Source organism: Centrocercus urophasianus, unplaced genomic scaffold (assembly GCF_019232065.1).
Source record: "Centrocercus urophasianus isolate 14NV4802_14NV808 unplaced genomic scaffold, USGS_Curo_1.0 seq_18, whole genome shotgun sequence".
In the NCBI taxonomy this organism is placed as follows: domain Eukaryota; kingdom Metazoa; phylum Chordata; class Aves; order Galliformes; family Phasianidae; genus Centrocercus; species Centrocercus urophasianus.
In genome coordinates, this window is record NW_024884733.1 from 8619402 (window position 1) to 8643789 (window position 24388).

At 36.8% G+C, this 24388-nt stretch overlaps 2 long non-coding RNA genes across 4 annotated transcripts in view; one reads left to right on the forward strand and one right to left on the reverse strand.

Moving 5' to 3' along the window:
• LOC122161028 overlaps window positions 1–24388 on the forward strand; it is a 256600-nt gene that overhangs the window by 43274 nt on the left and 188938 nt on the right. The gene's annotated exons all lie outside the window — the stretch shown is intronic.
• The window catches only part of LOC122161030, a 63352-nt gene that overhangs the window by 24309 nt on the left and 14655 nt on the right, over window positions 1–24388 (reverse strand). For both annotated transcript variants that reach the window (XR_006169060.1, XR_006169059.1), the window contains exon 2: window positions 8501–8614. This is a non-coding gene — a long non-coding RNA (uncharacterized LOC122161030). The remainder of the gene's footprint in view (window positions 1–8500; window positions 8615–24388) is intronic.

Sequence of the window (24388 nt, forward strand, 5' to 3'; positions counted from 1 at the left end):
TGTATTTCTGAGGTGTTGCAGACATGGAGAGAAAAGTCTGGTGTTTTTATTTCGTGGATGTGATCTTTGCCTGTTAAAGTTCCTACTTGTTCTGAGGGGAGAACTCAGAGTAAATGGTGAAGAAAAACCTGCAGCGTATTTGCATCGACTTTCTCCGTATACTTGATCTTAATGGTCTTCCTAATGATCAGCTGGACTGAGCAGAATTATCAGATGATTTTAGGAAGTGAACAAACTTCGAAATGAAAAGTATTTCAGAAGTGGTCATATCTTTGCCCATGTTAACAGATGTGAAACTCAGCTTCTGAACAGCATAGGAACTAATTTCTGTCAATGTCATTTATGTTATCAGGATCATAAAACAAGTACAGGACTCCTAACCACGGCGTTATCTATTACTGATATTACTTCAGAGACTCCAAATGGAAAATTTACAGTCTTTAAGGCAATACTGAATGTGCTCCTCAACTGTACTCTGAAAACTACTGTAACAGCATAATCATCAGAAAACAAAACAAAAAAAAAAAACAGTTTCTTGTAAAGTGAGTAGTTAATACAAGAAACTAAAAAGCTGAAGGATTAAGTAACAATTTAGTTGAGAGCAGTTAGAAGTGCTAGGAAGATGTGCTGGTCAGAAAAAAATGACAGTAATACAATCTGGTGCCTATAGTCCTACAGGAATCAGCAGAGATGAATGAGTTTTTTTAGTAAGCCACAATCCTGTGACTTAACTGTATGGAAAAGAAACGTGTCTAATGGTGTGCTCGGGTTTTGGAAAAAGCTAGAAGAGGGCATGAGAACCATTATGGTAAAAACTTGATCTTGCCTGGCTGTATTTAGCTGGTGTGGATCAAGGTTGCAAGTAGTCACTTCCCTGTCATACAACACAATTCAGTCAAAAGGAAGTGAATAGATTTTCTTATAATTATTGCTGCAAAACCCCTCTAAGGGACAACATGAATGCAAAAGACAAGAGAAGTAATGGTTAACGTTGCAAACTTTAAGATCAGAGTATGAATTGATGAAAAATCTCTACTCATGAAAAAGGTTTGTCAAAAACAAAATAAATGGTTTAGGTATAGCACTAATTTCCTATTTAAGAGGTAACTTCTGAATAACCGGTGAAATGAAATCATTCTCCATGCTCAACTGAGTTTTAAATTCAGAATGAACGTACAGATTGTCTTCATGGCATGCAAGCATATGATACACTTAGACAACTTTTTTCTAATAGGTGTTTTGAACTCCAGTTTCTTCAGGAAATCAACATAGCTGTTACTTTTCTGCTAAAAGCTGTGGGTATGTTCTTTAAACTATTAAAACTCTGAGGAGAGCTCAGTTCCCTCCTTGATGTAGCATTGCAGTCCCAGCTGCCATCATGAACTGGATTCCACAAATTCCTGTTCTGCTGTGTGGTGTGGTGCTGTAAGCTGTTGGACAGCAAGGAAATCATTTGGCACTTAGGCTCGAGGGTGTAATAATGACATCTTGAATCCCACATAAAGGAAGAATTATCTAGTACCTAAAGCAACATAAGGGGTAACAAAACTAACGGTCCAAACCTTCTATTCACCAAATTTGTTTCTTTAACTATAGTCAAGATTTCAGTGTGTATATAGAGGAGAATTAAAAACCACCTACGGAAGCATTTTTAGGTGTTTAGCTCTGTTGTTTCTCCTGCTGTTCCATGGGACTGTTCTTACAGAGCAGTAAAAGCTTAATAAAACTTGAATTCAGTATAAACAATGATCATAAGAAACCTAGCATAAATTCATCACCCAAGAACTGAATTTATAGCTTGCATTGCAGTTCATGCTCCACTGGTACCTGAAGGGCCTAGTTTAAAGGTTGGAATTGCATGTTGATGATACCAGCCTTAGATTTACTCTTTACTTTGTCCTTAAAGACGAATGATAGGACTTACATTCCATCTGCGTTGTTTTTAAAAAATATATAGTAAAGAAAGCTTCAGAATAGCTGGGCTAGTTTCCATCTACCTCAATCAGAACTGTCCAGTGTAAACCAAACGCTAATGTTTTTAGCCCTGCTAGCTTAAATAAAAGCAGGAGGATGAAAAAGCTGCATACTTATTCTCTCCAAACTCAGCTTTTGAAATTCACAGTGTTATCAATTCTTTCCTATGTCCTTTCAGCTGTGAGTGATATTCCAGTGTACAGGAATCACCGTGAGTTGCAGGAAATGTGCTTTAGGCTTCAATCCCTTTGGGAATCAAGGGACCATTTTTCTGTTTCCAAACTATTTGTGGCCATTACTTCTAATCTTCATAACCTATCTACTCTGAAATTCACGTGTGTGTGTGTGCAGAGTTGTATAAATGAGATCTAGTGAAATAAGGCCTAGATTTCAGATGATGACGTATTATTGCAACATACATTTGTAGTCACTGTCAACAGTATACAGCTCAGCCTGTCGGATAGAAAAAAAGATGATTCTCAAATTCCCAGAAGCACTCTGTTAGAGAAGATAATGTGGGCTTAATAATGTACAGAAAATGATTTTTTTTTATGCCTTTTGAGTATGTTGATTTGAATATTAGCTTTGCTCTGTGATCTAGTTGTACTACTAAATGTTTGAGAAAGCCTGGAGGCATTTCCTAAATGAGGCTACAGCTGTATAGCTTTAGATTAGCCACCTTCTAGTTTCTTCATACTGCACTAATTATAATGGACTTTAGTTGGTTATGTGAGGAAGGGAAGGTATAGAGGTCCCCCTAAGTGGTTGCCTTTCTCCTGTAGTGTGTGGAACAGCTGCATTTTACATGGCCCTTACATAGCTGCAGCAGTCTCTCCAGAACTTTAAAATATAAACTGCATTGAAATGAAGGGTGCTAGGAAAAGTCATTCAACAGCAAAGAAAGTGAGTTAGTTTACTCTGCCTGACGTGAGACCCCTTCAGAGCAGAAAGAATACCAAGCATTGCAGTGTTTTGTATACTATTGCCATGATAGGTCTGCCCAGCATGTATTTCATCCACACAGCAATCTTCTGATGCTTGTGATCTTCTGTAAAATAGTTTGTTCTCAACTATTACCATCACAAGAAAGTGTGTCCTAAGAACTATTATGCACAGAAATAAGAAACAAGAGTGCATTTAACAAAGCAGTAGAACTGATGTGACCACTTAAAAATAACAAAAAGGAAGACAAAACACCAACTGTCTCGGGGGGAAGCCTTTTGTTGGGGTTCAAGCATTAAATAATACTTGGCATGTCTTAAGCAGTATTTTTATAACACACTTTTGTTGGATCACAGTCTTCTCTGTTTGATCTTAAAGTCCAACTGTGTTAATTGAACAAATTAATGTAATGCATTAAGCTTGTTATATGATTAAAGGTATTACTAGAACTTTGTAGAGAGAATGTTTGGGTTTTTTTCTCATTAAGCTAGAGGTTTTTCCCTCTTGTTTACAGGCATAAACAAGACTGCAACTAACTGGTTGAAAATTTAATCTGTTTTTCCTCCTATGGGGAACACCTAAGATATCTTGAAGTAACATTTTTCAATGGACGTTTTTCTGGGAAGGCATTTTGCGTGAAGAAAAGAAAAAAGACCCCTTGCTGTCCCAGAATGGTTGATAGCCTGGTGTTTTTGGTGTGCCTCTGGAATGTCCGAGTCCTGTTAGTTTTGGAGAAAGGCCTGGAAACCTGGGTTTTCAATATTCTGTGAAAGTCTTAACTATCAGACTACTATCTATCTGCAAAAAAGAAAAACAACTGCTGCCTAAGACTTTTCCTCCTCTTTCATTTGCCATGAACTCCTTCCCCAAAGGCAAATAAAAATAATGTGGACATACCTCTCTTTATAACACACAATAAAAGCTTGGTGAAACTTCTCTCTCTCTCTCTTTCTCTCTCTGAAATGCAGTAAGACACAGATCCCTTGTTTATGCAGTCTAGTAAAGAAGTAGACTATAGCAAAGATGTAGCAATTATTCTTTGCAATTAAGTGTCACAACTGTACATGTATGGACAGAAAGACGCTAGTTGTGGCTGGAGCAATGGAAAATTCTTGTATTTAATCCACTGAGCTTTGCACAGAAGCATTTGGCTGTCTGTGCAGCCGTACGTGTACCTGATGTTTTGCTCTATGTCTGTGTAGCGAAAACTAGAATTAATCCTCTCATGTGAGTGCTGCTGAAAAACAAAAAAAAACAAAACCAAAAAAAAACCCAAAAACCGACTCAAACTGGAGGAGAGAATTCTGTTAATAATGCTAAAGTGGCTCTTTATGGAAGAAAAATCAATCTCTGAATCCCTCCCTTCAGTTCATACAAAAACTTGTAAAACCTTGGTTTTATTGTAGCTATTACAGCATCTCTTTTGATGTACAAATTCTAAATGCAGTCAGTAAAATCTTCCAAAAGATTTAGTATGCATACTAAGATATTGATTTTTGTAAAGATGTACTTTGACACACGTCTGATTATTTTTTTTAAAGTTTACATCACTGAGGAAAGAGAGGTGACGGTTGGATCATGTTCCCCTGAGATGTACCTCATTTTTAGTAATTTGTTTTTTTTCTCAGTATTACCAAAATATTTTTGGTGCATTTCTGAATGACTATATTGCAAAAAAGAAACAGATACAGCTGTCCATCCAGGTGGATTTCCATAGTATTTAAAGTTTGGGGCTTTTCTTCTCTTTTCTCCAGTTCCTTTATTTTTAAAAACAGGTTCTGCCTACTTTCCAGAAAAGATGTTTTCCATTTCTAATTGGAGAGAACGAGGAGGTAACACCAAAGAGTATTTGATCTCTTTGAAACATTTCAGTTTTTCTTTAAACACCTCACAGCGCTGAAGCTTTCTCTTGAAAGGCTGCTGTGGCACTCAGATGTTTGTTGGCTGGAGCTGCAAGTGTGATTAGGATACTGTTTAGAAAACTTTAGTGCCCCATCAGTGCAATAGACAATAAAAGTAATGTTCAAGACCTCTTGTGTGTGGTTTGAGGCAAACTGCTTTTCTCTTAATGCTTTCAGCTTGCTGACTTGGAGAAAAGGTTGTTTTCCCATTCTTTTCTAGTTGCCTATATGAAATTCTTCACTTCAGGTCCTTGATTTTAGTTTGGCTTGTTTCTATAGTTCTTAGCTTTGATTGTTTAACATGTGCAGTGAACAGCTGCACTACTGAGTTCCGTGGACGTTGAGCCAGTATGAGCTTTATAACTGACTACACGATCTTCAATCCTGAGAGCTTTGATGTAGGGGTAGAAATCATACTTAGTCATGTATGTTTTCAAATGACCTAGACCTAGAAAAGAGGCAGTGTTATTTTCTGACACTCTCTGTACTGAGCTGTCTGGGATGGTTTTCTTCTGTGGCTCTGAAGCAGATCAGATAAAGTTCGGAGCCATCCAGTAATTACACGTTCCAAGTTCCTTCTCGTATCTGCAGCAGTCCTGTTAATATTGCCTCTTTAAAGTTCTGTTAGTAAATATCACCAGATAAAAGGCTACATACTCTGGTTTTCTGCTCTGTAGAAGACCATTAAATAAACATAGTATTTCTCGCTGGCTAACTTGTGAGGTTAATTTCCCACTGAAGGTTTCAGTAGGCTGTTAATGGCTACAGGTCACTTGTTTCAAATTCCTGATTTTGGGGGAATTTTCTTTATTAGATGACCTCTGGTTTCCTGGTTCTTTTGTGTATGAACTTGCCTTTAAGAAGAGCCAACTCTGTATTTTCAGTATGCATTCAAAACACCTATTTGTCTGAAAATAATTTTAGGATGTGTGCTCTGTTATTGAAATAACAGTTGTGACACCACTGTATTGTATCTTCACTTGGCTATGTGAACTTCGTGTATTTAAAGTTCATAACGGTGGGGTTTTTTTTGCGATAAATTTCAGAAATGCAAAGCTTAGATCAGTATCTGTGTCTATTTTACAATTAAGTTGGACAGCCCGGTTGCAGTGCCATTGCTTGCAGGATATGATGCCCTTTCAGCATAGGTTTTAGTTGGGTTAATGTTTTCCTCGCTCTAGAAATACAATGTTTTCTGTGAGGTGTCTTAGAGCTCTTCCTCATTTCTGCCACCTTTGGCATCAGTTGCTGAATTATGGGTACATACGCAGGAGTTTTTGGTTTTTATGGCATTTGCTAAGTACACTGCCAAGTTTGTCAAATCAATGTAATTGGTGTTCTACACTACATCCTTCAGTGACTGGGGCTGAGAAGGAAATAACATCAGTGCTGCTGATCAGGAGTTGCAATGAAGTGTTGTCCGTGGGACAGAATAGCAACAGTAAAGCCAGAACTGCTCAGTCTTCTGCTTTGGTGCAGCACTTCATCTTTTTGTCCCGCCTTATGCAACAAAACCTTGGTGGCAGGCCCCTCCACTGCAGGAGCATTAGAAAAGTAAAGATTTAATCTTTACTCTTCAGAGTAAACTTTTAGCTCTTTTCCGTGCTACAATAGAATGAAAAGCATCAACTAATGGTAAATGTCAACTAACCGCTAGACTTGAAAAACCAACAGCTGGTTTCTGCTTATGAAGCAGGGAAGCAGTGTGGGAGGACAGGCAGAGCACCTCCTGCAATACCCACTCTCACAACAGGGAGGGAACGAAAACAAAACGGTACTGAATATGACGTTTAACCTTCAGAATTATTTTGCTGTTCCCTCATTCTTTCACTTGAATGGAAATGCTAAATGACACTCTATTTGATTTCATGTGAAGACATCAGGAAAAGGCTCCATGCCACCTTTAAAGGTTAAATTTGTTTCATTTCTGATAAGAAATGGGGCATCTAATTTGCTTGTATAAATTGTCAGTGTGCCTCAAATTCAGTGCAATGCTTCAATTCAGCAAAATGAAGTACATTGTTAGAGAAGTGTTGAAATGGCAGCACTTAAATGCATCAGCTGCAGATCAGAATCGATGAGTTTACTTTGAGTCCAAACAGACATGGAGGAAATAGATCCCAGGATATTCATTCATTAGATAAAATCTGAGCTCTAAAATAGTATGCAGATTTATGCTAATGTGAATTGAGAGTAATTGCAATTCACAACAACACTGACCTTAAAGCTAAGCAAAATGTTTATTCTAACAGGAGGTCTATGGCCCAACCAGCTATAAGGAAAGATTAAGTTCCCTGGGTTTTATGGGTTTTTTTTGTTGTGCTTTTTTTTTTTTTTTTTTTAATGTATCTATATATTTGCAAAAAACTCACTAAGCCTCCATCACTTTTCAGAGCTGGAAAACAGTATAGATCCACATTGTTTGTAGCACAATCAGGTTCAACTGATTTTTAAAAAGAATAAGGGTAACCGAACTAGAAACAGGAAGTAATTTTTCTGATTTTGGATTTGAGAACTTTCTATGTCTAGACACTGATTTTACTGAGCAGTTGAAGCTGCCCTCTAAGAGTGATAATTACTGTTAAGTACTAGACGCATTCTTTTCATTTTTGATGAACAACTCATGCACAAATAAATGCACAGAACAACAGTATCTCTTGTTATTTCACCTGTTCTTCCTTTAGAAGTATCCTTTCTTGTTTGCTGACAACTCCCACTATGATGGAGCACATGTCGAAAGTCCGAGGAATTATTAACTCCCCAAGACGGGGGTGGGAAATTAGAGCTGTTGAGCAAGGTTGGAAGGATACCAACTGGAGGATATTTGTGAGTGATGAGGATAACAGGAAGGGAGGGAGAAAAAGAAGTGGTCAGCACTTTCGGCTTTTTAAAAGTGGGGTGCAGATGACTTGCTGTTATGTTTTTGCAACGTCTTGTTTCCAGACTGTTGGCTTTGTCAGCCACATCTTTAATTTGCTCAGCCTATAACAGCTGCTTCTGCAGCTACCACAGAAAGAAAAATTATAGTTTCCAAGCCTTCATTTCTTCCCTCTTACCTATAATACTCAAGTTCCAGTCTGTCTGACCACTTTACTAGGCTTTTTTAATTAGCAGGTCTTTTCGGGGCACTTAAGTATGTTTTGCATATATAGAAACACTAAACAGCCTTGGAAACTCCTGATGAGATGAAAAACATCCTGCTGGGAACATAAAATAGCACGTAAAACCTGGAAAAATGATTTCTGTAACTGAGATTTTCACATGGCCTACTAGAAGGCATCATTTTAAGTTTATATACTTGAAATCATTTGATTAATGCAGACTCCGTGCTATTTTCTTGATTTCCTTTTGTAAAGGTGTGTCTTGAAATACATAAAATGCCCGTGATGAAAACCAGTGTTCAGATACTTCTGTGAATTTTGTAGCTCAGATGTTTTTACTGGATTTACTGAAGTGAGATGGGTGGAGTTTCATAATAGTCTCTTCCTTGTACCTAAGACCCCTGTGCCGCTTGGTCAATTGATGAGTTGACAAACCATTATGAAGTGCTAGTACACGTCATTCTGAAAGGTATAGTCTACCATAAAGTGTAACAGCTCTCACTGCTGCAAGTACCTTAATATAATTGAAGAAAAAAGCTTGTTCTAATCATTTGCTAATTGTACAGCATGACTGGGATGTACCTTGGAGACCCGATAGTATGCCTCATTGACTTCTGGGGAACTGACACAGAAGGCGGTAGTTAAATTGCCCTCAGCTCACTCCGTTTGCTTGTCTGCAGATCACTGATGATTTGTCTAGAAAACAAAGAAAGGAAAGATTTAGAGTGATAGCTAAGAATAAGCTCAATAGATCAGCTGATAGTTGTTCACATTACCCAAGGAAAAATACCTAGCTCTGCTGTAGAAGTCTGGCAGTGTTATTATACTTATAATTTTGGTTTTTGAGATGAAATATGTTGTGCTACAAGTTTTTGCTCTGAATGAAAAGAGATTATTCAGAATATTAAACTGAAAAATAATTCTGTGGATCTTATACTTTCAATAATTCTAATATTACAAATAAGTAGCTCTATGGTATTTTCCTTCATGCTGTTTTTGTGAGATTATTCAGAAAGACCAAAACAAACAGAAAACAATCTGTAGGCTGTTTTTCAGTGCTGTAGGTGTTTATAAAATCCTTCTCTGGAAACTCAAATAATAAAACCTGCGTTCATAGCTCTTCTGCCATAATGGAGCTTATGTTTCATTTTTTATTTTAAATAAATAAATCCTACTTAAATACTCAGAAATGCTGGTCTAGGCAATAGTCTGACCTTTTTTGGTGCTAAGCATCAAGCCTGATGAAACCTTCAAAAAACTTATTTTTCAATAGCTCTGAATTTTGTTACATCCTTGGCCTGCAATATAATCAGTTTTCCCCTGTCCTTCAAGTGCTGTGAATTGGATGATGGGATTCTCAAAGCCTTCCAGTTCTTGGCATTTGGCATGTTTTGAAAATGCAAAGCATAGGTAACAAATATTCAAGGTTTTGCTACAGCCACTTGCTTATTAAATTGGACTCCTGTAAATGAGTTTAGTATCAAGTATTGTGTATTAAATGTAAAAGGAAATATTTTCAAATATATACTTCTCAATGGTCTAAGGATCCCCTTTTTGAAGAGTTTATAGTCTGAAAAATACTGTAATTATACATCATATGCTGAAGACTTGTTTGTTGTATTAAAGCTTTGTGCAGTTTCATAGAAGATGTTCTGAGAATTTCAGATCCATCTTGAGTGTAGCTGCATCATCTGTATTAAAATGAGTTCAGAAACATGCAAAGTTGAAAGGTGTTTGGAGATTTCAAAAATCTCACATTTGTGGAACATGAGAGTGGGGGTGGGAGGGGAAGAAACAAACAAAAAAAACCAACCCATACCACCCCTCAGGGTGTGCTTTAATTACAGAATGCCCATTATGATAATACATTTTATGCTGGAGATCTACACTGTACAAAAGGCACTAAGCCACAGTCTCCTTTTTCAAACCCTATGTCACCTATTGCCTGGACACGTAGTCATTAAAATAAACTCAGCTGCAGTGACAAGTATAAGACAAAGATGTAAGATTTCATTTCAACTTCCAGTAGCTTTTATAGTTGAAATTATTCTGGAATTTAATCTTATTCAAGTAATCTTTAAAAGCATTCAAATAGAAATAGCTGAGGAAGAAGACCAGCACGTTAAATCAAGTGATAATATTTTTCAACTGCTGCAGTGTTTCTAGAATTTGATATAAACTTTTTTTCTCTCAAGATTCTTTTTTAATGTTATACTCAAAAATGTTTACTAGTAGTATTAGAGGAAGTATTTTTGTAACTTTCCAGTCATAAATCTTGTCTTGATTCTAGTTTCATTCTTTATTCTGTGTCTTTCCCCTAGACAGTAACTGCATCAATAATAAGAGGGAGATACAGGCTTTCACATCTCTGCAGTGCATCAACATTAGGATCCCTTTGTACTAGATACTATGCAAACACAAAACACAGTAACCGCCCCCACCCAAACACTTGCAGTAGCTGGTATTTGATGTAGGCACACAGGAAAGGATCAAGGCAGCCTGCTGGGCACTGGTTTCAGTCTGCCAGCTCCTGGACTGATACCAGCCTGGATTTTGCTGGCTTTGCTGGAGGTTTGAGTGGTTTCAATAGACGTTAGGGGTCATGATAGCTGTTCCTAAGCCTCTTCTCTTGAGATGAAGAGGAAAGTACCTGTTTGAGCAGACAACCATGGAAGTAAATGCTGCTAGACATAAGTGTGGACTTCTTGTTAGGGAAAACTGGATAACATGGATGAGAAGTAGAAAGGGGCTAGATCTGGTGGAGAATGGAGACCTGAGAGATGGAGGGCTCAGATGCTGCCCTTGTTGTGGCATTTTGTCTGAGCAGATGAGAGAATTTTGTAGGAACATGGGATGAAGAGGAGATCAGTCATGGCTGGATGGTAAACTGCAAAGAAAGAACAAAAAGCATGCAGATATTGTCTAGCTAGGAAGACTTAAAAATAAATGTCTGGACTTCGCAAATGGAAAAATAGTGGGATCAGTCTAAATGATGTGAAAGTTACATTAAAAAAAAATTATGAATTTATGATTCAACATGTAATGTTCAAAGTTTTCTTGTTCACTATTCACCTCAGTTGGAAGAAGGAGAATAGGGCTGTTTTTCAGAATGGTCTTTGTGTTTTCTTACTACTCCTGATTTACTTGAAACCATGCATGATTATAATTATCAGCATTGGTAACTTCATTTGATTTGATTAGTTAGTGTGAAGATTATCAGCACTTTCCTTCACAAAGCATATCAGCAGAGCAGTCTTCAGGAGTGGACAGAAGGGAATAGTAAGCTCTGTGGGGCAGCACTTGTAATAAGTGACAACTGTGCCACACCTCTATGGCCTGGGTATTAAGCGATCAGAGGAAACACCACTGCCTAAGACTGGGCTGAAGGAAGGTAAGTGGGGATAAGCAGACGGCAGAGAGCTGGACTTGCTGCCTGCAGTGCTTTCTGCTGTGCCTTAGATGCAGGAGCAGGACTGGCCTATGGCCCAGGGGCAGCACAGCTGCATAACATATCCGGTAGAGGGGTTGCAGCTGTATTCTGGCTCAATTGCAAACCTGTCAATGAAAGGCATTAATCACGTTTTTAGACTTTGTATTATGTAATAGTTTGGTTTTTATTTATATGCATAAATGTTCCTGATGGAAGACCTTAGTTCAATTTGGGCACCTCTGATACTGTCTATGTAGAAGAAGCCTCACATAAAAGAAGGGCTGCTTTAAGCAGAGATCTCTAGGAATGCTACATGCTGATGAATGGTAATTATCAGATCTGTGTGCATTCTGTAAACCTTACTAGTAGTGAAGCCTCCATTTTACACCTCCACTTTGTAAATTACCAGTCTGTTGGGACTTCATATTATCTTTAATAGCAGCTGGTACTGGATTGGGACCACACTTGAAATAATTGATAGATTTAATCTTACATGCCTCTACTGTAAACATCCTTTTCATTTTTAAATTAATGAGAAAGTTGAGTAGTTCTTCTTGAAGTTTTCCCACCCTCAGTTGCACTCTTTCCCAACTTCCTGACTCGTTTCAGAGAGAAGTCACGTTCTTTCGTTTTCTCTCTGCTCAGCTTGTCTCTGTTCCCACTGCTGCTGATCTCTGCTCACAGAAGCAGTTCCAGCTCAGTGATGAGTGCCAGTCATGATAGCAGAACAAGCCAGAAGTAGTAAACTTATGATTAAAAGCTTGCAAACTTGGAAGTGCTTAGGTGCCAGGGTTTTAAACTCATTGCAACTTTATTAATGACACCCTGGGGGAAGAATCTTTTAATAGTAAACACATCCAAACAGATTTGAGTTAAAAAAGCTGAGTTTACTTTATTTTGGTTGCATGTGTACTACAACTTTATCAAGAGATGATTTAGAGGAACAGCAGCAACATCTTAGCTTGGATCTCGTTAAACTGAAAGTCCTCCACAACTGAAAATGATTTTTCAGCTTTATGGAAGCTTCCTCTCTCCCTCCCCTCACGGCATTCTGCAGTTTAAAAAGAGCTGTGCCTTAAACAGTGTTTGAGCTTACTGAATAAAGAACTCTAATTTTTTTTTTTTTTTTTTTCTTGGAACACACATTCCTGCGCTGTTTTTGGAATGATGCATGTGCCAATGTGTGTCTGTTCGTATTCTTCTCTCTGGTAGTTCTATGTAAAAAGTCCTTTACCCAAGAAAATGGAATCTTTGTGTCTTTGTCTCCTCGCTAGCTTTCAGGCATGTTTTGGCAGGAGCTTCAGCTGTCGAGGCACTGGAGAGGAGGGGCCTTGCAGTCATTTGTCAGCTTTTCTTGCATCTGTAATTTTTTGTCCACTCAGCAGTACTGGAGGGGCTTAGAAAAGGGAGACAGCTTGTAGTTGTTGAAAGTTAAACTCTTTAAATAATTGTCAGACCATAATGGTTTGAGGAAGGTGTGCACAGGGGGAGAAACTACGAAAGTTTCAGCTTAATACAGCTGTAGGTTTAAAGGTCTAGAAAATTTTCTTTTTGCCACGTTATGTGCCTTCTCCCTGTGTGTGTGTATGGGCAGTGTTACTGTGCTTCCAGGCTTGTTCACTCTATTGATAAACCGGCTTTTTTTAGTAGTGAAGAAAATGATTTCATGGCTGTTCAAGACTGGGTTGGTTCCGACCAGTGGCTTTTTAAAAATATATTTTCTCTGACTTTTGTGCTAATCCTCTACTGCAGTATTCCTTCATAGCCCATGTACTTTCATCATCATGTGTAACATAATCAAATAAGAAATTAGTTATTTTTTCTTTTTATTATTGGAAGATAGGCTCCTTCATATCAAATAAAGCATTTTTCACCCTTGGCTTTTTACGGAATATAAATGTTGATCTCTCCTCATTTCAGTAGGCTATTTAAGCTAAGGACTCATACTGTGAGCTGTTAATTAATCAGTGTGACAGATGAAGCAAGTATCCGACTATGAAAGAAAACCTTACTTCAGTGACTAACAATGAGAATGTGAGCCCAAGTGATTTAAAGGATTTTTTTGTGTGAAAGTGCGATAAGGAGTCTTAAGCTGTTAGAGGCAACGTTGTTTTTTCACTCAGCTTGTGTCTCTGCACGAACATTAAAGGGCTCATCAATATTTTGTCTTGAAAAGTCTAGACAGCAGTTAAAAGAGCCTCTCCTACAGCTTGAAGAGATCCCATTTCCCATAATTAATAACAGGAAGCGAGTAAATAAGGCTATGCTGACAAATGAAACAGCAATGGCAACATGGATCCAGAAACATTAGCTCCTAGCTGAGAAATGCAGCTGAGGTCTGTTGATATTAGAGGGAAAGATCACTGTGGAAGCCCAAGAGCTTTGCTCAAGCATAATTCAGTTATGTGATAGCAAATCAAAGGCGCAAAAAGCACGATATGCATTTTCATTATTGAGGGTGATTCCTGACCTTTGATTACGTTTGTACAATTGTCCAGAAATGCTTCCCTCTGTCATTATTTGCACTCTTTGAGGGAGGTTTTCGTGTTTATTTAAAAGCTACCAGAAGGCATTTCAGACATTTCCGGGAACAAAGTGTATATAAGTATTTTAGAAAGATAAGAAAAGAAAGGAAACTTAAGGAAAAGTTGCTGGTGTTTTGTTTTATTTTTATTTTTCCTCTTTTAAGGACTGTATTTTCCCTTCTGATACACCTTTTCAGAAAGTAGTTGGAAACCCTTTCCTCTTCCCACTCCCCTTCCAGTTCCTCTCAGTTATGTCACTGAGCTGTTAAGGTCATTTTGGCAGCTGCACATTGCTCTGCCTGCCATGCTTATGACTGGCTTTGGTTTTGAGGTTACTTAGTGGAGAAGAGAGGGGAATGTGTTTTCCTAGAGGAGCAGTGATAAGTAAATGGCAATATTCAGGGGCAGTAGAAATGTTTATGCCATGTTTAGGCCAGCCCTTAAGTCTGAGTGAGTTGAATTAAGGGTTAATCGTTCCTCATGTCCACAGTGTGATGCAATTGTGTAATACAGTCGGTATGGCATCTTAATGCTGACCTTGAAAAGGGAAGAAAAGGCAATTTATTTCACTGATTTTTTGTTTTAGACACTCTAGTCAGTAAATTCCTACTTTAGCTGTTTAATTTTCAGTTAACTACTAGAATTATTTTTTCTCTCTGTGGTAAGCCCAACAGCTCATATACTAAAAATGACAAGGTAAACCCAAATAACCCTGTTTGTAGAGCTAATGTTTTTCCTTTTCTGTACATTTTATAAGATTAACCAGCCGTTGCTGTACAGGAGCATGGCAATGAATACTAAATAGTCCTTCCATAAGGCATTTTGGAAGGAATTCAGTAAATTCAAAGAAGATATCCCAACGCTGTGTCCTGTAATTTTCTTTATTTTTTCCACTGACTGTAGTTAATACTACAGCAGACTATATCCAAAAAGTAGTTGAAATATTTACATGGCTGCTTCCTTGGCATTGTCAATTTAAAATATTTACTGCAGATACTCTGTTTAGTGACTGATTAAATGAGTTATCTGAGTGTGTATTCCAAATTTTAAGTGTAGATTTTTTCCATTTGACTTTGAAATTATACAATTCCATAGTTTGCAAATGGATTTCTGATATTTTCTAAATGCATTTCCGTCCTGTTAAATAGCGAGCGCTGCGTTCTGTCATCCTGAATCATGCATGCCTATATCTAGCTAGACTTACAGCTTTTCTTGAGACAGCTCAGGGGATGTGGTACTACTTGACTCAAGTGCTTGGCTTCTTAGTGCAAATAAATGTCTCAAATGACTAATATAATAAGAAAAAAATCAAAAGGCAGTAGTTGAATTCATTTTCAGAGTATACTGGTGTACTTCAGGTACAATTATAAACTACTATGTTAAGCTCTTGGGGTTTGTTTCATTCTGGTGGTATTTTTTGTTTTTGTTTGTTTGTTTGTTTGTTTTCTGGAGCTGTAATATTTAATACAGTTCCAGGTCCTATGGGAATTTTCTTTGTAGACAAGAGAGTTCTTTACAACAAGAAAAGTTAGATTACAAAAAAAAACTTTGAAGAAAATAGTGAAAATTTATATAACTTTTTGACCTTCAAAAATGAGATGTTTACATGCTGCACATAATTGACTTAAGTTTAAAACTTCTATAATTACAGAGAAAATAATATAAAACCTGTTTAGTAAATAACTTGAATGTCTTCAATTGTACATCACAAAGAGCATTTTTACATTGAGCATAATCCTTGTATTCAGCTTTTGATGTGACTTTTGCATGCCTAAGGAGGGAACTTTAGTGTGTAGGATGAAGGAGGGAGCTGTAATGTGTAGGATGATTCTTTTAGAATGAAAGGTGATGTAACACTGACTATTCAAATATTTGAATCTTAAGATGATATTACAGTTCAGCAACAGAGCAATGCTGCTTAGTACACCACTGCTTAGTGCAGACTGATCAAGTGCCTATTTCACAGATATTAACAAATATACTCGACTGTTGGGTAGCATAAAACATGGTTCCTGGCATAGGCTTGCTTTAAGAGATGATAATATGAAAAAGTATAGTTGTAGCAAGACTGGATATTGATAGCAGAATTCTGTTATCTTAAACTCATAGATATGTGGTTTCCAAGTGAAACTCTCCTGAGAACTGGCAGTTTCCAGGCTGCTCTATAGACTTCCTGTTTATCTTATATGATGCTGGGAATACCATCAGATGCTATAGTACTTGTTTCCTAAAAGGGTGAAGGCAGTTCTTTTTCTTTTTTTAATAGGATATTATTCAAAGCCCATTCTGTTAAAGTAGAAAGTTTTAAAATAGCTGTAAGTGTTCTGATTATACCACAGCTTTTAACAGCTTTTTTTTTTTTCTTCTAAGATTCTTCTAAGATTTTAAAATCTTCTAAGATTTTAAAGAACTTTGAGTATATTCTTTGTGTGTGTGATCTGACCTGATGTGTCCTTTCTCTGATCTTTTAAAGTATTTTCATGTGTCTTATTTACTGAAGAGTAAGAGAATTTTATTTGACCTGTTGGTAGGGTATTTGATGGTAGGGTCTCTATTTAAAAAGCAAACAAATGAAAAAAGCATTAGAATAAAAGTAAAGGAAAATACATTCACACTCAACTTTGAATCTCAGTTTCTAATCACATCCCTGACAATTTTTAAGCACTTCTATGGTTTATTCTTAAGTACTTTCTATTAGGATGTGAACTGTTTCACAAAATGTTTTAATTCACAGAAACTGGGTAGCCCCACTTGTTTTAATCAGTAACGTAATTCTGGCATGCAATTTAAAGATGATATTCTCATTAATCCTCCTTTTAAATAAAATAATGTTTATGTAGATGAGAATGCTGTAGAATTACAATGAAAGTAGATGCGTACAGATGGACTGACTTAAAGAATTTTATTTTTATCATCCCTATTGTTGGTCAGTTTTTGGCTCTTCAGAAGCTCTCCAGGCTTCTGAAACCTTTCCCTCTGCCTTACGTCCTAGAAGGGAACAATTAGGAAGGGCAGGAGATCTCGCTCTCTATCTTGGCAGATGTAGCATTGACTAAGAGGTCAAGAGAGGGTGGAAGAAAGGTAAGTGAAACACACAAGAACAGTACTTCTCATTCAAGCATACTCCAAGTGCTGATTTGCTTAACTTACAAATTAGACGCAAATTTTCTTCTGACTTGTGTTTCAACCATATGAGACTCAAAATGATCTGCATTGCTGCATTGCTGTCAATCAGAGGAAGGAATGATAAAGCAAAGTAAGAAATTGCATTTTTCCTTAGGCATCAGTTGAGTAAGGGAACACATTCTCAATTTATTATTTCTTGATTTAACTATTTAAACCCTGACTCATCAAATCAATGTGTATGATGATATCTTTAAAAAACTACTTTTGGAAAAGCCAGGAGATGGGAATATGCAACAATGAAACTGGGCTTTTGTTAGACTAAATCTTCTCTTTTAAGAAGATAAAACTTAAGCTTTTATAACTACCTTTGCTCCTTTCCAGAAATGTTATTTCACGTTGGTAAACTGAATACAATATGACTAGCTAGCAAGTGATTTTTTTTTTTAGGTTTAACATCAAGGCATCTAAAGAGACAAAATAAAGATCAGGAGCACTTTCCTTTACTACTGTTTATTTGTTTGGCTTTTTTTTCCTCTCACAGCAAGTTCTATTCTCTTCTGTAAATAGGCAGGTTTTTTTTTTGGTTTTTTTTTTTCAACTTTCCATCCTTCATTAGCTTCTATACTTGATGCAGGTGTAGTAGAAGTCTTCGTTTATGATACAGGATGTGAGTTTTATTAAATAAGAAAACTTCAGACTTCACAGTTTTCTTTTTTCTAAGCTCTGTGTTTTCCTTGAGTGTGGTTAGTATAGGGCCTGGTAGAGGGAACTGACTTGGGAACAGCCAAACCCGTTTCATGAGTACATAAATCATACTATTCAAGAAGCAGATTTTTTGTAAATAATTTCCTTCACAGTAGGTCAAACAGTATTTTGGTGAAAGCCGTGTGTCCTGCTTCTGAGCAGTATTGCATCTAATGCTTTCATTTTACTAATTAATTTAGTGTATGTAGACATTACCATGTTAATGAAACATGTCTTCAAGTTAGAACTTGAAATACTTTTTTCAGTGATTTTTGTCCACCCTGTTTTGCTTCCAGAATGGCAATCTGCATTTCACCAGCAACGTCATAGTTGGCCCTCAAAAAAAGCAAAAAAACAAACCCAAAACCAAAAAAACCTACAAAAATAAACAAACCAAAAATGTACTGCAGGCACACACTGATTCTTAGTTGGCTGAGTTTGGCCTCTGGCCCTGTTACTCCTCCATGAGTTGCTCTGACAATGGTGACATAACAGCACGTGCCCTGGCAAACATTACCAGTGCTGCAGGTACTGTAGCCTACAGTAATGACACGTTGGTTCACTGAAGAGGTCTTAACAGTTAATTTTAATTTGATTAATTAAAAAAAAAAAAGCCTTTTAAATCTGTTTCTAGTGAAAGCACTGCATGTCACATGACTTACTGAGATATAACATTGCAGAAGAGTACTCTGGCCCTCAGCATTTGCATCCTTCTGGTCAAAACTTCTCTCCAGAATTACAAATATTTCTTAGCTAACTGAAACTGGCCTTGTGTTTCTGTTGTTACTTTGATTTCAGTGACACTTCATAGCATTAAATTACCTTAAATCTATATTATCTTTTTAGAGATTTTCTCTGTGAAATCATTATACTGGTCATTTTGCTTTAAATTATATAGAAACCTTTCAATAAAAATCCATGCCACGTAAGGGAATCTATACCTATCGACAATCTACATTTCCAGGATGATTTGACGTATATATATATTATATATATAATATATAATATTATATTTCACTCTAGAGATGTCTAATGTTGATGAGATATGCCACAAATTATATTTGTGCCCATAAGTAACTTCAGTCAACCTTCAACTATTATGTCCAAGCACACTGCCATATTGTTGACTTGCACTCTGCAGAAGAATATGTATTTGAGTACTTATATAGTTCTCTTTTCAAACATGGTGAATTTTCTGATTTTAAGTATTTTTGTCTTAGTGAAGAAACAGCTATATGTTTTGTTGGACAATATTTTTTCACATTCTAATAACCAGTATTCCTTAATCTTCTCGGGCATTTGCTAGTGTTGAAGATCAATGGAAGCAAGTCCAGTACATGACTGACAGTGAGGAATTTTTTTTTATGGAAACTGTCTTAAATTTTAAAATAGATCAAAATGTCCACATGGGATCTGTACTTATTAGAAATAGTATCTTCATTCCACACCTCAAATAGATCAATCTTTACAGTAGCTAAAGATTATTAATGATTATTTCAAGTGTGTACTTAGCGTTCTTACAAAAGATCTAAACTGGAAGGTGAAGGTAACAGTGATGTCTAGGCTATTCTGCTTAATTCAGGAGGAACTTGGGGTTTTCCTTGAAGAGAAGTCCACTGAGATAGCTGACATCCAAACAGCACAGTTCCATGACTTGGGAAAGAGCAGCCTGCTATAATTACTGTAATTTTTAAAGATATTTTTCATCAACAGTAGCCTCTCTTGAGTCTTCTCATCTCTAATGATGAATTTTCAAAAACCTAGGAATAGGTTATTAAGTAACTTTGTCAAATACTATTTTAGCTCTAATCATAATCCAGAAGCTGAGAAGATCTTTATCTTGTCTAGTTTGCTCCATGTGTCACTTCTTTTGTGAAGGCGAAATCTTCTGTAGCAGCAGAATTGTTTTAAACACAGAGCTGACTCTCATTTCTTTTCTTCACCCCCTAAAGCTCTACTAAATATCCCAAAAGTCATCCTTCCTCTCTCCTGAATAAATTTGCATACCCCTTTAATAATTTCAATTCTCTTCACATATAAAATATAAGGTGGGATGTGCTACTTTTATTAATATAGTATGTATATGTAATCTCAAAGACTCGTTAGGCATTATTCTGTTTTTGTTCATTGATTTTACTGGATCTTTAACTTGAAAAGTTGGCATAAGTAGTTGCACGTGCTCATAATGGACTAACAGCTTTTTATAAAAATTATGCGTTAGGTACAGTTCTACACAAAATGTCTTGCACAAGTTTTCCACAAATTGACCATGGGTTTATTTTCTCCACAAATTATCCATTATGTTTGAAAATTTTGTTAAAAGCAACTTTGAATTACTTCTGACCCATTAGATTAAACACTTAATAACTTAATGGGAGGTCACATTGTTGTGCCTGTATGAGAGTGAGAGAAAGTAACATGGCTCAATATGTTGAATAAATACGGCCTCTGAATGCTCGTTTCCCAACTTATATAAATTCTTCGTATACAGAAATGAATCACTGTATACCATTCATTGCTATTTTTTAACTGGGAAACTGATAAATATTTTTATGACCACAGGTAAGCAGAAGGCTCATTTTTTCCACTCCACAAAACTTCTACAGTTCAAAACTTGTTCTGTTCCACATTAAATTTCAGTGAAACTTAAGAATGAAGAGATCTGTCTGAACTGTTGATTTACTACTGAATGGGAAAGAGCTATTCTGGAGTCAGTATATCTGTTTTTGATGAAAAATCTCCTTTTAATCCTTAGAAATGTTTTCCAGAGGAGTTTTCATAAAAAATGGTGTAACTTCATTTCAAGTGCAACTTCATGAACCACTATTTTCCAGCTTGACAGAAAAGTTGATATTCAAAGGCAGCACTACTTGTGAATTAGAAGTCAAACATGAAGTGAAATCTTTTTACGTTTCTGGTGAGAAGTGGCACTTGATCCTTGAGGCAAACAACTTCTCTTCAACCTACATGACACATTACATCACATTACTAACAAGTGCACTGGCAAGGCTAGAAGATGAAATGCCACTTTCTGTTAAGTTAAAAGTAGGGCACATTTTTCCATTTCTGAAAGCTCTATCATTTCATATAGTTGCTCCTGCAAATGAAAAATGGCAATGCTCCTGTACAAAAGTGATCTATGTATTAGAGGAAAGCAGCTTATGTTGAGCAGTGTGGCACAAGAAGATGCCAAGCTTTTCATGAGGAGAGCATGTAGCACAGTCATGCGGAGATTTACAGAGCCTCACAAATTTAGTATGCTAAGTGTTTCATTTTGAACTAGACAGGAGGATGAATAAAATATAATTATGATTGTATTTTTATTTTAGCAAGCTCAAAAAGCTCAAAAAATATAGTGATCTTGTAGATGGTAAAGATACTTTCGGTACCTAGATGGAAAGGAGAGAGAGGACATGCAGACATTTTTGGTTTTGTTTGTCAGTATTCTGATCAGAACAATACAGCCAGATTTTGAGATTGTTATATGGCTGTATGTCTATGATAAATCATATAGAGTTGCCTAGATTTCTTTATTATTGTATTGCAGTGTCTGAAATATTCTCAATTTCCTTTGTTTTATACTAAAATGAATAAAAGGAAGCAAGCTTAATACATCTTCCCACAGCGCAGCAGTCAGGGAATGAGCAGAAGGAGTTTCTCATCTCACACCACTCTGAATCTGTAACAGGAGCATGGGTTGCCCACTGGCTTCTCCAGTAACTTGTTTTTTGCTTCCTTAAGCTGGAGGAAGGAAGGCTTATAAAAATGTTTCAATCAATACTAATAGGTTTTCTTTGGTAGATATTTCACTGCAACTCTGATGTCTACATTGGAGTTTTTCTACATAGGACTGAAATATTCTTCCATAGAGGTAACAGAAAGAATGAAGAGAATTCTTTTCTTTGTCCTATGCCTTTGTCCGAAGGCAAAAAAAAGTTGCCTTTTTTTTCTTTCATTTTAATGTCTTTGACACAATTTTATTTTTAAGGTTTTGCATTGGGGACATAGAAAAACAATAAAACTTAAATACAAGTAGTAAGATGTGGTAAAGAATGAAACTCTAGCTCACAAAGGCTTCCACTTACAATAATAATAAAGGCTGGAATTGTAATTAGCTTTTTTGGAATGTTTTTCACTCCAGCTGCACCAGACAATACTCTCACTTGTAGTTATACATACAGACATATCTACTTATTTTCCTTCACGTTGCAGCATGTGTACTTCCCTAATTGGCAGCTTGCCATGTATCTGGGGAAAACAAGATTGTATTAGCAAGAGGGAGAGACTAAGATTTCACGTCTGCTCTGCACAAATATCTGAGTCATGTTAATGAAGAAGAGATTTAAATTATATTTAGTAATTTGTATCATAACGCATTTAGAGCCCACATATGGAGAGCCATGATTTGCAAATAATCAAAAGTCCAACTCAAAATTCAGGCTGCCCTTGCAAGACTTCATATTCAGACAAACTTCTAGTGTCAATCAGTGGCGGTTCTATGTAGATAACTAGCAAGAGTGGATACATTTAATAAAGTCACTTATTTTTATCTTAATGTTGGAACTGAAATCAAAGTACACCATAGATAGAAGCAAGATGAATGAATACAATGAACTCAAAAATAAACATTCCTTATTAAATTCTAGAACAACAACAACAAAAAGATTAACAGCCCACACATAGCACATATCAGAGAAGAGCTAATGAAGTAATGAGTTCTATCAGGTATGTATCACTGGACGCATTGTTATTGATCACTTGGCACCAAGTTTATGTGGCTTAGCTAGGCTAGTGTGGTATAACTTATTTCACTGCAAGTTCTTTGAATAAATTATTCCTCCTGTGGAAACTCTTGGTACATGTTGTATTTCTCTTTCAGCATCATGGCTTACTGTCAGAAGAACTAGGGAAGTGATTGTTGCCCTGTACTCAGCAATTGTGAGGTTGCACCATGAGTACTGTGTTCAGTTTTGGGCCTCTTGCTGCAAGAAAGACACTAAGGCGTTGGAGTGTGTCCAAAGAAGGGCAATGAGGCTGGAATGCAATGCTTATGAGGCGCATCAGGGGGAATTTGGATTGATTATTCTGGAGAGATGAGGCTCAGAGGAACCTTATCACTCTTTACAGCCTCCCTGAATGGAGATTGTAGCAAGGTGGGCGTCAGTCTCTTCTCCTAGGTGGTTAGAGACAGATGAGAAGTAATGGCTACAAGTTGCACCAGAGGAGGCTTAGGTTGGATATTAGGAAAATTTATTTTCCAGAAGAGTGGTTGAGTATTGGAACAGGCTGCCCAAGGAGTTGATGGAGTCACTGTCCCTGGAGGTTTTCAAGAAACAGGTAGATGTGGTGCTTAGCAATATGGTTTACTGGGCATGGTGCTAATGGCTTGATGGTTGGACTTCATCTTAGAGATCTTTTCCAACCTTGATTATTCTATGGTCTTAAGCAAAACCTATCATGAGTAGAACCAACTGTAACTCTAGATCTTGTGTGAGAAATCAAAGATTTTGATGGCAAAAGAAGTCAAGTTGTGCCATATATGTATTATGTATGGAAGCAATAAGGTCTAACTAGCTCTCTAAGTTGTAGAAGTTGTTTTGCTTTTTCTTTTTGTAGCTCTTTTTAAGTGAGCATTTTCCTGTCTTAAAATATTACAGAAATCTAAGACTTCTTAAAAGTGATTTCAGGCAGGCTTGGTGTTGCACTTAAATTCTGCTGTCTCTTTTTTTGTTTGGTGCATGAAGAGTGCTTGTGGCAAGTCAGGTGCTACAGATGATTGACAGAATCATAGAATCATTTGAGTTGGAAGGGACTCTTTAAGACCATCTAGTCCAACTACTCTGCAATGAACAGCGGCACCTACAGCTGGATCAGGCTGTTCAGAGACCCGTCCAGCCTGATCTTGAATGTCTCCAGGGATGGGGTATCCACCACCTCGGTGGGCAATGTATTCCAGCACGTCAACCATCTTTAGGGAGGTTCCTAACATTTACTGTTAATAATTACAGACAGCAAAGTACTGTGTATTTTGGAGACTTTATACTTGCCAGCATAAGGAACTAAAAGAGTAACAGTAATTGAATTAGACTCCCAGGACTTTCTCACATGTACTATCTGCGATAGCTTGCCTCAGTCTGTACTGAGTGGGCACTCAATCAAAACTACTTGGAAAGAGTTGAAAGGAGTATTACAACATGAATCAAGCAGTTCTGTTTTAGTTCTGTAAAACCAAGATGGTCGTCAATTAACATTAATAAATTTATGATTCAATCGTTAGTGATGATAGGAAGAAACTATATTAAGAACAGCAAAATTGTATCATATTTATTCTTATGTTGCATTTTCTAGCTGATTTCTTGAATTAAGTTTAGTAACCTCCCTGCTATATTCAGCTGTGGGAGGGGGAGGACACTTGAATACTTGTAATCTACTAATGTAACAGTTGATGTGATCACCAGGAGTTTGAAGAAAACTTGGAACTGATACAGCTGAACTTCAACCCAACTTTGCTATGAACTTATCCAGTGTCCTCCTAAAGGACATTAATGTCCATAAAGAAAACTAGATAATTTTTCTTCGTTTTCCTCATTTACCCCTTCAGTTTCCAAATACAGTGGATGGGTTTAGCTAACAAAAAAAAAGCAT